Source organism: Arvicola amphibius, chromosome 12 (genome assembly GCF_903992535.2).
Source record: "Arvicola amphibius chromosome 12, mArvAmp1.2, whole genome shotgun sequence".
NCBI classification, from domain to species: Eukaryota; Metazoa; Chordata; class Mammalia; order Rodentia; family Cricetidae; genus Arvicola; species Arvicola amphibius.
Window position 1 is genome coordinate 21749843 of NC_052058.2, and position 16108 is coordinate 21765950.

The following is a 16108-nucleotide window of genomic DNA, read 5'->3' on the forward strand; positions in this document are numbered from 1 at the left end:
GGATCGTTACCTTTGTGAGAAACAGAGTCCTTTATTTCTCCCCTTTTCTCTAGCACGTAAAGGCACACATGGAGGCAGAACTCCAGAAGGTGAAAGATGTCCGTGGCCAGAAACCATCCACACTAGTACATTACTCTTAGATTTTTACCCTCTAGAATAAGAGAATTAAATTCTGTTGTTTAGGCCACCAGTTATTGTTATTTTGTTCTAGCAGCCTGAGCCATCTTAAGATAATACCAAACTAAATCAGACAGAAACAATGTAACTGTGCCCTACAACTTTAATACCATAGCCACTGCAGAATCTCTTCCATTCATCAACAAATATATTTTGAGTCAAGCCCTAATCATCTTTTTCATTTTTCAATGCATTACATACCCCAAAACTCTCCATTGTTTCTACTCTGGTCAATTAACATGTAAAATATGGTCCAGAACAAACCACGCTGAGCTGAAAGAGCTGATGAGATCACTGTCTCGGGTAGCTAGAGGAGTTTAGATTAGCTCTACTGCCTATACTCTAAAAATAGCACGACTCCTGCCAAACTGAAGGTTAAAGAGTAAACTATTTGAGGATGGGGGTGTGTGTGGATCCAGGTGTTATTTCAAGTTCAGTAATAAATCCAAGTGATCTAGTGTTTTTTTTCTGTATTAATAATAGAGCTTGAGTTTTTTTTAGCTAACTATATATTAACTAAATGTCAGCAGAAACATAACCAAGAATCTTTTAAAAATTGTTGGTGACCAGGTTTGGTGGCACACATGCTTTTAACCCTAGAACTCAAGAAGCAGAGGCAGGAAGATCTCTGAGTCTGAGGCTAGCCTGGCCTACATGTTTGTTCCAGGGCAGCCAGGGCTACATAGGAAACCCTGTCTCAAAAAAACAAATAAGTAAAAAATAAATAAATAAAAGAAAAATTCAGGACTTCCTTACTGAAAGTTCTGTATAACAAACTACACGTGCTAGAACAACTGGCCATCACAACATAAACAACCTTGACCCCTAAACTGCAAAATATCCATAAGTAAAAAAAGAGGTATAACGTATATAGATGTATACAGATGATGGCAGAGCACAAGCTCAGCACGCGCAAAGCTCTGAGCTCAATCTTAACATCCCTACAAGTAAATAAATGAAAGGATTCACACAACTTTACAAAGCAAACGATGGAGCTTAGTAAACTTTGATTAGGTAACTATTTCTTAGAGTAGGAAACAACCATAGTTTTAAAATTAATAAAATGGATTTATCAAAGTTAAAAGTCTTTCCAAGAGACTAGACAATAAAAAGGTAAGCTATAGACTCTTAAAATATCTATGAAACAAATGACAAACAACAGTAATCAAAATATATTTTGATTCTTACAAATATATTTTGAACTCTTACAAAAGCCTGGCATGATGACGCATGCCCTTTATCCACTAAGAAGGCAAACCTCTGGGAATTCAAGGCTAGCCTGGTCTACATGGTAGGTTTCAGGCCAGTCAGGGCTACAGAGTAAGCCCCTGCCCCCAAAATTAAAAAATCTACAACAAAAAACTTCTTACAACACATAATGACCACTTGAGGAAAGATTCTGAATTTTATCATTAATTAACTAAAACTGCTGAGACTACACTAACCATCTTACAGAGGATCAGAGTTCCGTTTCCAGAACCCACACTGCATGGCTCACAACCACCTCTAACTCCTGTGGGATAAAATGTCTCTGGCCTGTGTGGACAGCTGCATTCCCCAGACACATACACATAATTTTAAGAAATAAAAATAATTTTTTTTTGCTTTAGTTTGTCTTTTGTTTGCCAAGACGGTTTTCTCTGTGTAGCCCTGGCTGTCCTAGAATCGCTCTGTAGACCAGGCTAGCCTCCAACTCAGAGAGATTCACATGCTGGTGTATGTCACCACTGCCTGGCTAGAAACTGGTTTTTGTTTTTTAAGGCACTAAATTCTCAAGACTGCACCATTACTATCCCTATTATTACTCTGGCACTTTCTTTGGAGGGAGATATTTGTTTTGTTTGAGATAAGTTATTACCACATAGCCCATGGCAGCTTAGAACTCACTATATAATCCAAGTTGGTCTCAGATTTGCATTGATCCTTCCTTCCACCAGACCAGTATTGGGGTTACATACATGTGAGCCACCACGGCTGGATAAAGCTATCATTACTAATATAAATTTATGAACGTGGCCAATGCATCACAGCAACTGAGTAAAATGTCACATGTCCTAACCTAAAATTGAAAGTGTTAAATGGATTTGTGCCTCAGATAAAACATTTATTTATCAGTAACCAACATAAATGGCAAGATGAATCTAACATACGATAAAGAACCTGTTTACTGTTTTGGTGAAAACTAAGAATATTCTGCTAAAAACTCAATGTATTTCTAGCAAGTGAGCTACTAATCTGAATCCTTACTGTTGCTAGAAATTGAGCTCAGGGCTTACACAGACACGATAAACACATACCACCACTGAGCTACACCTCATCGTTGACATTATTTTGTTTTTGAGACAGGGTTTCTCTGTGTAGCCCTCCCTGACTGTCCAAGCTGGAACTTATCTGTAGACCAGGCTGGCCTCAAACTCCGAGATCCACCTGCCTCTGCCTCCTGAGTACTGGGATTAAAGATGTGCACTACCACTGCTTGGCTGACATTATTTTATTTTAACTTTCCTTGGATTCATGTTAAATCCTTCTGTCTAGGGCCTATAACAACTAGTCTGATTACTTTATTTTGGGCCTGACAGAAACATCTCAGTAACATTATGGCAGGTACTGTTCTTGATCCTTTTAGTAAGAACTTGGTTTTAGTCAGTTCTTTTTTTAAAAAGATTTATTTATTATGTATACAGTAATCTGCCTGCATGTATGCCTGATCTCATTACAGATGGTTGTGAGCCACCATGTGGTTGCTGGGAATTGAACTCAGGACCTCTAGAAGAGCAGCCAGTGCTCTTAACGGCTGAGCCATCTCTCCAGCCCTTTAGTCAGTTCTTATGACTGCTATTTTCCCAGCATTCACTCAGGCCAATCCATGTTTCATTCTGCTATGCAGCTAACTCTCCTACATAAACATCTGTATTTAAATGAGGTAGGGTTTTAGTTCCCACTAAGAAGACAGATCTGCTTTTCCAGATCCCATCATCATCTGGAATTAGTCCTTTCCTTATTATCAATTCTTGTTTCCAAACAAAACCAGGTCATTTAAAAGTCATTTTCTTCTGGCTCTTACAATCTGCTCCCCACCCCAGGTGATCCCTAAGCTTTAGGTGCTGGAACTGTGTTATAGATGTTATCCGCTGGAACAGGACACCGTGTGATCACCTGTTCTCTACTGTGAGGTTACATCTAGAAACTAAAGAAGCTACACTCATGAAGCCTCATTGTGGCTGCCTAAACAAGACCTGAAGGAGGATAATACCAATAGACAAGCTAACATGGAATGGGATCCCTCACCAGGCCTCAGCCCTAGACAAAGAACATTGACAGGGAAGAAAAAGACAATAGGAGAAATATTCTTCTCCAGGGAAAAGAGCCCTAATTCATTATCCAATACCAAGTGATCAGACCTGAAATAATATACATACAAGTAATATTAAACAATCATTGCCAGTTCCTTTTCTGCTTCAGCTGTCAGTTTTCTGGGACTATTCAAATCTTTATCACGATCTAAGGTTTTGTTTAAATGAACTATTAGATCAGGTGTTATCCCAACAGCTGGTCGTAGACTGGAAATGTCTCCTAACAATCTTTGGAAATCATTAAGAGTTTGTAACTGGTCTCTCCTAACTTGTGCCTTTTGCGTTTTAATTTTCTCTAACCCTATTCTGTAACCTAGGTAATTAATAGAATTTCCTCTTTGAATCTTTTCAGGGGCAATTTGTAATCCCCATTTAGGCAAGACTTTCTTTACTTCTTCAAGCATCCTTTCTAAAGTATCTTTATTTGAATCAGATAACAAAATGTCATCCATGTAATGATAAATTATGGACTTGGGAAATTGCTTACGAATTATTTCCAATGGCTTACTTACAAAATATTGGCACAATGTAGGACTATTGAGCATACCCTGTGGGAGGACAGTCCATTGATATTTCCTAGTAGGCTGAGAATTATTATAAGTAGGCACCATGAAGGCAAATTTTTCTCTATCCTTTTCTTGTAAAGGTATAGTGAAAAAACAATCTTTCAAATCAATAACTATAAGAGGTCATCCTTTTGGTAATAGAGAAGGCAAAGGAATTCCAGATTGTAATGGGCCCATAGGTTGAATTACCTTGTTGACAGCTCTTAGATCTGTCACCATTCTCCATTTACCAGATTTCTTTTTTACAACAAACACAGGAGAATTCCAAGGGCTGGTTGATTCTTCAATATGGTGAGTATCTAGTTGCTCTTGTACCAGCTGTTTCAAAGCCTGTAACTTATCTTCAGCTAGCGGCCACTGTTTTGATCCATATTGGCTTCCCAGTTAGCCATTTTAAAGGTAGGGCTGTTGGTAACTCTAAAGGTTTGCTATTTGCTATATGTTCTTGTACAGCCTGAATGGATGGTGACCTTTTTGCATAATACCTCATCATATCCTTCCCAGAATTATGAGTTCCTGGAACTACAGGAATGTTAATCTGGGTATTCCATTGCTGTAGCAGGTCACGGCCCCATAAATTTATTGCAATATTGGCTATATATGGCCTTAGTCTTCCTATTTGCCCTTCAGGCCCTATGCATTCAACCCATCTTGTGCTTTGTTTTATACGAGATAGGGTTCCAATTCCCAGGAACTGAACGTCCACCTCTTGAAGAGGCCAATTTGGATGTCAAGATTCTGGAGTAATGATACTTACATCCGCACCTGTGTCTAATAAGCCTTCAATAAAAATGTCATTTATACGGACTCTTAGCTTTGGTCTTTGATCGTTAATAGAAGTCTGCCAAAATATATGTTTACTCTGTCCTACTAGATTTTTTGACTCGTCCTCCACATGTAATTCATCATTTAGACCAGTATTACTTTTTACAGCAGAAATTGGAGCTTTTCATTTTCTTGGTGAGACATGTTCTCCACTGTGACTGGGAATGACTGGGCCACTGTTGGCTTGGGGGCCTGCGAGAGGCCCCTTAAGGGGTTTCCCGATGGTATCGGGTTGCCTTGTCTGTTGTTGACCTGCATTCGTTGGACCAATGTTGGCCTTTACCGCATCTCCTACATATACCTGAAGGCCGAGGTCTCCTATTTTTGTCATTCCCAGGAGATATTATTCCTAGAAGTTCTTTGTCTGTAGTCTCTTTGCAGATGTCCTAATTTACCACAATTAAAACACCTGGCAGTTTGATGTCTCCTCACTGCTTTGGAAATTGCTTTTCCTACCCAAGATTCATCATTATAGCTAAACATCTCAACAGTCATTGTATGCTGAATCCATTCATCCATAGGTGCTAATCTAGACTTTAAAGGCCCAATTATCTTTTTGCAATCTACATTTGCATTTTCAAAAGCTAGCGATTCAAGAAGTATTCGTCTAGCTTCTGGGTCTGTTACCCCTATGTCCAGAGCCTTAATCTTTGCAAAAAGTCAACAAAGGGTTCTCTCTGTCCCTACCTAATCCTGGTATATGATTCGACCCTTTTCCCTGGATCTTGTATTCTATTCCAAGCATTTAAGGCTGCCTTGTGACATAATGACAATACTTCTTCATCATAAAGAGCTTGGACCTGTGGATCAGCACACGCTCCTACACCAAGAATTTGATCTTGGGAACCCTCCACACCTTTTGCTTTTCCTTGCTGTTCCATATGTGTGGATTCTTCTCTGAAATAAATTCCAAACATCAAGGAAGGTCCATCATCTAAAACTGCAGATGCTGATAGAAATCATGGGGGGGGGGGAGGTAGCTCTGACATTAGAAGCCCAAGTCCTTATCATTTCCTTAACAAATGCAGAGTGCAAGCCATAATTAACGACAGCTTGCTTGATTTCTTTTAGATCATTCATTTCTATTGGCCTCCATCTAGCTTCTTTGACTCCCTTTGAGCCCTTAGAAGTTGACGCTTTGTCAGAATAAATTACAGGGTATGTTGCTAAAACCCTGGGTAAGCCAGTTCTAATAGCTGGTGGTGGCATTGTATCCTGTCCTTGTGCCTTACTCTGTTCACCAGCTCCAATAATTTCTTCAATCTTTTCGAATCTTTTTATCATTGTCTCTCTTAAAATGAATCTCCTGACCTGCCTGAGTTTCTAGTAAAGATTGTATGGTTCTTAGGAGTGCCATATTCTTCCTTAATGATAGAATATTGAAAAGAATGCTGAAACCTAGTAACCAGTAAATTAAGGTATCCCCATAGTCATATAAACCTCGCATGATATAATCCATTGTATTAATAAACAAAACAGTAAAATTTACATTGGAAACGAAAGCTGCCATATTACCTATTATGCAGGAGGTGGCGCTGTTGCAGTGTCACTAGAACCACGCAAAGGTGACTAAAACGGGGTCCTGTTTCATGGTCCGCCTTAGTATTTGTTAAAAACTGGGAAATGCGAGTTGCTCAACAAAGAAAATGTAATTAAATCAATTCCATACACGGAACCAGAAACCCAGAATCCAGGGGTAGAGAAGAGCAACCCTTGTATGGCCTCCATGTGACAGAGTTGCCCTGAGGGGTTGCAGCTTTCGGCAACAGCTTGCACTCTGGTTCGTGCCACTTAAGTGCTGCGCTTGCAAGGGAGATTTAAAAAACATCTCAGAGGGGCTGGAGAGATGGCTCAGAGGTTAAGAGCATTGCCTGCTCTTCCAAAGGTCCTGAGTTCAATTCCCAGCAACCACATGGTGGCTCACAACCATCTGTAATGAGGTCTGGTGCCCTCTTCTGGCCAGCAGGCATTCACACAGACAGAATATTGTATACATAATAAATATTAAAAAAAAAAAAAAAGTCTCAGAAAAGAGTAGGCCAGGCGGGCAAAGACTGTGCGGGTCTGTGGAGTTTAAATCCACATGGGGAGGCAAACGATAGGGTGCATGGGGACTTGAAGTCATTCTGAGGCGTGTAAAGGGAAAATATAAAGAATTTCAGCAAGAAAAGCCACTGCATGATAATTTATATTAAACTGCTGGCTCCACACACAAGGCACAGGCCGCAGCTGAGGGGAGGGAGGGCTCGTGCCAAGCCGAGCGGGGGAAGGAGGGGTCCTAAAACCAAACGTTCGGGTGCCAGATGAAGGCATATGTCACAAACAATCCCACACCAGTTTGGAATTATGATTAATAGAATGGTTATTTATTTAAAAGGGAAAAACTTACAGATCACTGTCCCAGCCAACTGCGCAATCAGGAAGGGAGCCTAGTCGCCGGAAGCAGAGCCAGAATCAGAGCCAGAAGCCAGAGAGCAAGTGGAGGGAAGTGGCCGCATTTTTAAAGAGAGAGACCACGCCCCAATGGGCTGGTATCTCAGCAGCTATTGGCTGAAGGAGCTCCCGAAACACCCACTCAAGTAAAAACAGAATTCAAATTTTTTGAATAAATTAGTGATAGATATACCGAATTACAAATTATCTAAACAAATTTCAAAATCAGATACCCTGTAATCGAAACCTTATTAAAAACAAACTAAATCAGTACCTAAGAATAAGCTCTAAGGAAGAAAGTCCCAGGCGAGAATCTTAGGAAATATCTATTCTCAGAGAAAAGATAAAAGTGGGGACAGCACGGGTGAGGAAAGTCAAGGGTAAAAAGACTTCACTGGGCATGGGGGCTCATGCCTTCAGTCCTAGCACTTGGGAGGCAGTCGAATCTGAGTTCAAGGCCAGCCTGGTCTACAGAGTGAGTTCCAGGATAGCCAAGGCTACACACAAAAACACTGTCTCGCTGGGCGGTGGTGGCGCATGCCTTTAATCCCAGCACTCGGGAGGCAGAGGCAGGCGGATCTCTGAGTTCGAGGTCAGCCTGGTCTACAAGAGCTAGTTCCAGGACAGGCTCTAGAAACTACAGGGAAACCCTGTCTCGAAAAACCAAAAAAACAATCTCAAACAACAAAACACAACTGAAACAAACAAAAAAGGATTCATGTTTCCTCTTACTTCCATCACTACAAAGAAACATTTGTATACTACAAAAAGATTCTGAGAGTGAGAAGCTATTCTAATGAAATTACCTAGGGAGCTTCTTTGGCGGAGGTGTCAATTGAGACAAGGACTTATTATTATGTAGCATATACTCATCTGAAAACTTGCAATTTCAGCCCAGATTTGTCTCAAATTCAAAGTCACCCTCCTGCCTCAGCCTCCTGGGTGCTAGGATAACTAGGATAACAAGTGTATGCCTCTGTGCCCAGCTAAGTGACTCTGTTATTCAAGGACTCAGCTATTTCTTTTCCCTATCCAAGGATCATAAAACACTAGGATTCATAGTGCAATGATGGCACACGCCTTTAATCCTAGCATGCAGGAAGCAGAGGCAGGTGGATCTCTGTGTGTTCAAGGCCAGCCTGGTCTACAGAGTGAATTCCAGGACAGGCTCCAAAGCTATAGAGAAACCATTGGTGGGGGGAGGGGGACCCCACTAGGATTCAGTTAACTCTCAGTCAAGGCTGTACTGATGGCTCACAACTATATCTCCAGCACTTACGACGTGGAGGCAAGAAGTTCAGAAGTTCAAGATCATTCTCAACTAATTTGAGGCCCAGACTGGACTACATAAGAACCTATATTTTTTAAGGGGAGGAGGTGAGAAAGAAACTATGGATTAATGTCCCATTCTCTATGTTAATAATACCAAATACCAGGGCTTATACTTTTAGGCTTTGATTCTAGTGGTCTAAAAAGCGATCCTGCCTCCAGGAATCTCAGAATGAGACTGAGAGTGAGGGCTGTCTCCTCTGGTCTTATATACCTTTAGGGCTGGGATTAAGGGTGTACACCACTACCACCTGGTTTCTATAGCAAACTTGAATCTGGGTGGTGGTGGCACACACCTTTAATCAGTGTTTAATGTGTTTAACTCTGGAGGCAGAATCAATGGACCTCTCTGAGTTCGAGGCTAGTCAAGGGCAGCCAAGGCTACACAAAGAAACCCTGTCTTGAAAAACCAGATGGCTCAGAGGTTAAGAGCATTGCCTGCTCTTCCAAAGGTCCTGAGTTCAATTCCCAGCAACCACATGGTGGCTCACCACCATCTGTAATGCCCTTTTCTAGCCTGCAGGCATATACACAGACAGAATATTGTATACATAATAAATAAATAAATATTTAAAAAAAATAAATAAAAAATAAAAATAAAAATAAAAAAAGGAAAAAAAAGTCACTATACCTGTCTGTAAATTATTTCTGTGTCTGTAAATTACCTCTTGCCCATATTCCTGCAATATAAAACTTATCAATAGTTTATTCTATACTTTGCCAATTAATATTTTTATCCCATGGTTGACAAAAAAAAAATCCCAACTACAAATCATGGAGCTCACTGTACACATGGTTCTAAGACTTCCATGCCTGCTACTGATCTAATTCACTCAGGTGCCTGGATTCTAAATAGGGAAAGGGAGTAACAGATTATCCCACGATTTACTGATAATCTATTTAAGAAAAGAAAAAGGCAAATTCAATCCCAAAGACTCAAGAACTCCAAAAATAAATGAATAAATTTAAAAACAACTCTAATGCCAATGCTATATTGTAGAAACTTCAGACTGGATCTCTCTCTCTCTCTCTCTCACCCTTCCTTTTTTTCTGACAGGGTCCTCTATATATAGCTCTGTCCTGAAACACACTTGTGTACACAAGACTGGCTCCCAACTCAGTGCCTCTGCCTCCTGAGTGCCAAGATTAAAAATGTGCACCACAATACCCAACACTTTGGATCCTTGCTGCTTTTTTATAACTTAGCTATTTCCTAGTTTAGTGTAACTTTTATACAGCAAGAACAATATAGTAATAAATCTACCAATAACATAGTTTGACTAGTCATTTGATTTTAATAACCTCTAATCTAAAGTCAGGCGTGGTCACCCATACCTATAATGCTAGCACTCAGGACATTGAACAGTAGTAGTGGTAGCAGCAGCAGCAGTAGTAGTAGTAGTAGTAGTAGTAGTAGTAGTAGTAGTAGTGTGAGTTCAAGGTCAGTCTGAGCTACATAGTGAGCTCAAGATGAGGTCCTCTCAAAAAAATAAAACCTGGATGGTGGTACATGCTGTGATGGCATTAGGAAGGCAGAGGCTAAGACTGGAAGGTCAAGTCATGCTCAGTTACATAATGAGTTTGAGGCCAGACTGGGCTACATGAGAGTCCATCTTTAGAAGAGAGGGAGAAAGAAACAACAAAATCCTTATTCTTTGGTAATAATCAGAACACTGAAATGTCCTTAGAATGACAAGAATTTTATAGCTGTGATACACAGACTAAAAAATAGGATTCAATGTACACCAAGATGCTACCTAAAATGTTTCCTGCAGGTTTTTGGAAGTGGGTGGGGGTGGAAGGTCCTTATCCAGTAAAAAAGGCAGTAAAGGGTAGTCAAGTTATTATTTCAACATATTTCCTTTTCTCTTTCACAGCCTTCATGCAACAGAAACCTCCAATCTCATGAAATACAAATGCCTAACTCATGACCACTGCCAAGAGTCCTGACATATCGATAGAAATCCAGCCCCTGGGTAGTGGTAATAAAAGTTAATCAGCCCTAAAACAACAACAACAACAACACAAAAAATCACTGGTCTGAAAGTGCCTACTTACTGTACTGTCATCAAAACTTCAACTTTTATGAACCCTTGTCTCTTCCAAAACAGATGTGGAAAAAAAAAACCAAACCAAACAGGTTTAAAATTCTTTATCTGCACTGTCTAAAGATAGTGTAGATTCACTTGAGAAAAAGAAAGTATTTCCTTCTCACATTCCTTTTTTTATTATTTTGTTTTGTTTTGTTTTTTGTTTTTTTTTTTGGTTTTTCGAGACAGGGTTTCTCTGTAGCTTTGGGGCTTGTCCTGGAACTCGCTCTGTTGAACTGGCTGGCCTCGAACTCACAGAGATCCGTCTGCCTCTGCCTCTCAAGTGCTGGGATTAAAGGTGTGCACCACCATTGTCTGGCTGTTATCACATTCTTAATCATTTGTTGGTGAGGTTCACTGCAGGGCTCATCATCTTGGAGAAAATTATCCCTTTTTGCATCAAAACTGAATCACACAGGGGACAGTTACAAACTAGTGAACTTATAGCAGAAATGAATACTATAAGGTATGTTAACAGATCAAGAGGAAGAAATCAATGAACAAAGAAATTATTGATGGCTGGCCGGTGGTGGCTCACGCCTTTTTTCCCAGCACTTGGGAGACAAAAGTGGATCACTGTGAGTTCAAGGCCAGCCTGGTCTACTAAGAGAGTTCCAGGACAGCCAGAATTGTTAAAGGAGAAACCCTATCTTGAAGAAACAGAAACAAAACAAAAAGGAATTATTGATATTTAGTTTAAGAATGCATTTAGAGGGGCTGGAGACATGGTTTAGAGGTTAAGAGCAGTGGCTGCTCTTCCAGAGGTCTTGAGTTCAACTCCCAGCAACCACATCTGTAATGAGATTTGACGCACTCTTTTGGCCTGCAGGCATATATAGAGGCAGAATGTTGCATACATAATAAATAAATAAATAAATAAATAAATAAAGCCGGGCGGTGGTGGCGCACGCCTTTAATCCCAGCAGAGGCAGGTGGATCTCTGAGTTCGAGGCCAGCCTGGTCTACAAGAGCTAGTTCCAAGACAGGCTCTAGAAACTACAGGGAAACCCTGTCTCGAAAAACCAATAAATAAATAAATAAATAAATAAATAAATAAATAAATAAATCTATCTTTTTTTTAAAAAAAAAAAAAAGGGGGGGGGGCTGGAGAGATGGCTCAGAGGTTAAGAGCATTGCCTGCTCTTCCAAAGGTCCTGAGTTCAATTCCCAGCAACCACATGGTGGCTCACAACCATCTGTAATGGGGTCTGGTGCCCTCTTCTGGCCTGCAGGCATACACACAGAGAGAATGTTGTATACATAATAAATAAATAAATATTTTTTTTTTAAAAAGGGAATGCATTTAGAGCCAGGCTGGTCTACAGAGCAAGTTTCAGGACAGCCTTGTATGGGGATGGGGGGGGACAGAGGCAGAGATATTTAGAAATACATATATACAAACATTCCCTAGTCTTATACTCAGAAATCAGGTTTGAAAGATACCTCACATGAGCACTTACAAAGCAAACATCTGATATGAACAATTAAAACTAAATTTGAGGGGACTGGAGTTGGCTCAGCAATTACAGTGCTTATTGGTCTTGCAGAGGACCTGAGTTCAATTTCTGGAAACCACACGACAGTTCACAACAGGTTGTAACTCTAGCTCCAAAGTGGTGCTTTCTTCTGTTCTAGCCTCCATAGGCACTGCCCTCACATGCATAAATTCCCACACAGACAGATACATAAATCTTAAAAATGAATCTGAGGCTGTGACTCAGTAACAGAGAGTTTACTTAGACATACGCCCAGTTTTTGTTTTTCTGAGACAGGGTCTCACTATGTAGTTCTGGCTGTCATGGAACTCACTTTACAGACCAGGCTGGCCTCAAACTCACAGAGATCTGCCTACCTCTGCTTTCAAGTGCTGGGATTAAAGGTGTGTACTACCACCACCAGCCTAGGCCCCAATTCTTTTATAACAAACAAACAAAACAAAAACTGGAAGAAATTAGAAAGATGATGCTAAAACAAAACAAACACATGTAACTTCCTGTGCACCGGGCCCCACATCTGTGCACAAGCACTTGGGAAACTAGAGAAGGCTTACAGTTTGCAAGATGAGCCTGATCTACATAGCCAATTTCAGGCCAGCCCAGGAGAGTGAGTCCCTGTCTCAAAAATCAAATAAATGGGCTGGAGAAATGGTTCAGTGGTTGAGAGCATTTGCTGTTCTTGGAGAAGACCCAGATTTGATTCACAGCACCCATGGCAGCTCACCATCTATCTATACCTACAGTTTCAGGGTATCGGACACCCTCTTCTGATCTCCTCCTGTATGAGTCATGCAAGCAGTGCACAGATAACCATGCAGGTAAAACACCCGTACACATAAAACTAAATTTTAAAAAGCTGTACTTTTATTCTTAACTCTTTTTTATTTTTTTATATTTTGGTTTTTCGAGACAAGGTTTCTCTATAGCTTTGGAACCTTGTCCTGTTGTCCTGGAACTAGCTCTTGTACATCAGGCTGGCCTCGAACTCACAGAGATCTGCCTGCCTATGCCTCCCAAGTGCTGGGATTAAAGGCATGCGACACCACTGCCCAGCATATTCTTAGATCTGACATAATACATCATCATTAAAATTTTTATTTTAGTTCATAATAAACATTTTCTGGCTTGGGCATCATGTGGAATAAAACTTAGCACAGTCACTCTCAAATTTTTCATACTACAAATCATACTACAAAGACTTTTCTAGTAAGTCTTATGAGTCTCAAAAACAGTTCTACTCTGTACTACCAGAAATCTAAAAGCCTGACAGAAACTACATTTACAACTGGGTTCCTACTCCTTCTGTGGCTTGGCCCACTTTGATGAAAGCACATGATGCTGTTTCTACTAATCAAAAGTTCTGTAAGCTAGCTACAAAAGGAGATACTTTTAACCAAAAGTTAGCCACTGTGTTTTGAAAAGTTGGACCTCTGAGACTATCTGGACTTGGACACCAACTAAATGGAGAATCACTCTTCACTCCTATGGCATGGATGATAACTTTTGGGTTTGGGAGAAGAGATCTGAATTGACAAAAGGCTAACTGCCTTTAATCCCAGCACTCAGGAGGCAGAGGCAGGCGAATCTCTGAGTTTCAAGCCAGAATGATCTACGAAGCAAGTTCCAGGACAGCCAGGACTGTTACACAGAGAAACTCTTGTCTCAAAAAACCAGCCCCCATCCCCACTCCATTCCCCCCAGCCCCCACCCCCGCCAAATAAAACTAAACAGAATTCCGGCAAACCCATTCTCAATTTTTAAATAGTATAAGACATGATCCACACAAAGACAAAACACAGTGCAAACGAATTAAAACCAAAACAAACACAGGCAGAGTGCTCACTCTAGGCTTAATTCAAATCATTTGAGGTCACACAGCAATAGTTTAGGGTAGCAGGTCAAAACACAGCCAATTAAGTAATTTAACCAAAGCTGGAACAAAGTTACAATAGGCAAACTTTTGGAAACCATGGTAAATGTGTTAAGAGTTTAGCGATCTGCACTTGTCCTGGACTGAGGAATTGAATGTCTTCGACTCCCGCTCACCTTTCCTCCTTTTGTCACCGCTGTAAGGCTGGCTCCTGAGAAAACTGGTCTGGAGGTCCACTGAATAACTGAGAAAAGAAAGTTTACATGGCAAAGGGGTCTCTTCTTCTGAACGTAGTCAAAATATTTATGACCACACTTTACTATTTTCTCGTCGGCCTCAGAACTATTTAAAACCAAATAACTTAATTCAATTCTGACTACTGAACAAAACCCATACACGGAACTTAAATACAAAGAATTAACACGAGACTTAAACGTCAGGCAAGTTACCTCCCAGCTCCACCAACACTAAGAAGTCATTTATCAAGAAAACCTGCATCTTTTCAACTCTACACCAAACCACCTCTCATCCACAAGCTACAGAGTGGAAGGGGGAGGAGGAGGACCCAGGGAGAATGTGATAGCGCTAGTGCCGGTTTGTTTACAGACTCTACCAACAATCATGAGTCAGAAATTCAAGCCACCAGATGCTTTCCAACTAATAAGGACCAACTGGGGCCGTTCTAAGGTGTCCTAAAAGATTCCGGGACAGGGGGAGGTACACTAAAAGAATCATATCACAACACGTACAAGACCAGACCTCAAGTATAAACTGCCAGTTTCTTGGACCTCGGCCTTCCGTACAAGGTGCTGGGCCTGAGAACTTGGGATGGGGGAGGGAGGCACACTGCGCGGTGGCCCTGAAGTCACAGGGAGACGCAGACAGAACCGGGTCCTCACATTATTAAGAGAGAAATGAGAACATACAGATGGGTCACCGGACGAACTAAAAGTCCCCATGAATTTTAGCTCTAGGGGGCAACCCCGGGACTGACCTGGGCAAAGGACAAGCAGTCCTCCCAGCACTGACCCGGGTGAGGGGAGGAAGACCTAAACCCTGGGAGCTTAGGAAAGGGATAGGGCCCATCCTGCGGGGAAGCGGTCAGGGAGAGGGGGGACAGGCCGAGCCGGAACGAGACACGGACCGGGTAGGTCAAGGGGAGGGCGTCCGGCTGGGACAGTTACAAGCACGGGAGTCGGCGAGGCTCGGCGGCCCGCTTCCCGACTTGGGTCATCCTTCTGCCAGCGGATGCTCCGACTGTTCCAGGCCCAGCCGCCCCGTCCACTGCCGCCACCAACGCCGCCGCCATCTTACACTGGCCAGCGGCAGCCACCACCGCCGCCTCGGGTCTCTGCGCCTGCGCCTGCGCCGTCACGCTTTCCGGCCGCGTTTGCGACGCTGTGCTGGAGGAGACTGAGCGAGAACGGTCGCGCGAGCCCTCGCCTCCCAACCCTCCCGGTGGCCGCGCAAGGGGCGGGGCTTACGGCCAACCGAAGCCGCGAGGGGCGCGTGCGCGCTGCGGAAGAGTCAAGTTGTTTTTGTGGTTTCAGAGTGGTGGCTTGGCTCCTGGTATTCAAAACACATGTGATTTAGGGACTCCTTAGCGTTGTGATGGAAAATGAACCTCACTTTCCATGGGACTGGCAGGCAAGTCACTAGGCGTCCTCCAGGTTCTAACTCTTGACACATTTTTAAAATCTTTTTTTTGGGGGGGGGCAGGGGTTTCCAGACAGTTTTTCTGCTGTCCTGGAACTCACACTGTCGACCAGGCTGACCTCAAACTCAGAGATCCGCTTGCCTCTGCCTCCCAAGTGCGCCACCACCGCCAGGTTTAAACACAGTATTGACCCTCAAAGTAGATTTTTTTGTTGTTGTTCTGTTTTTCTTTAAACAAGAAATGTGAGCCAGGTTTCAAGCTGGGCATAGTGGTGCACAGCTAGCACGTAGGAGGCTCAAGTTGGAGGTCAAC

At 41.9% G+C, this 16108-nt stretch overlaps 1 protein-coding gene across 3 annotated transcripts in view; it reads right to left on the reverse strand.

Annotated features, from left to right (window-relative positions):
• Dcaf8 (DDB1 and CUL4 associated factor 8) overlaps positions 1-15579 on the reverse strand; it is a 44310-nt gene extending 28731 nt beyond the window's left edge. Inside the window, exons 1-3 of one of the 3 annotated variants that reach the window (XM_038349303.2) lie at positions 15284-15502; positions 14899-14998; positions 14316-14383 (exon numbers count right to left, since the gene is read on the reverse strand). The gene's annotated coding sequence lies outside the window, so the exon portion shown is untranslated. Of the gene's footprint in view, positions 1-14315; positions 14384-14898; positions 14999-15283 lie in introns of all 3 variants that reach the window. The other 2 variants (XM_038349302.2, XM_038349301.2) reach the window with 2 other exon arrangements.
• Between the last annotated feature and the right edge of the window lie 529 nt (positions 15580-16108).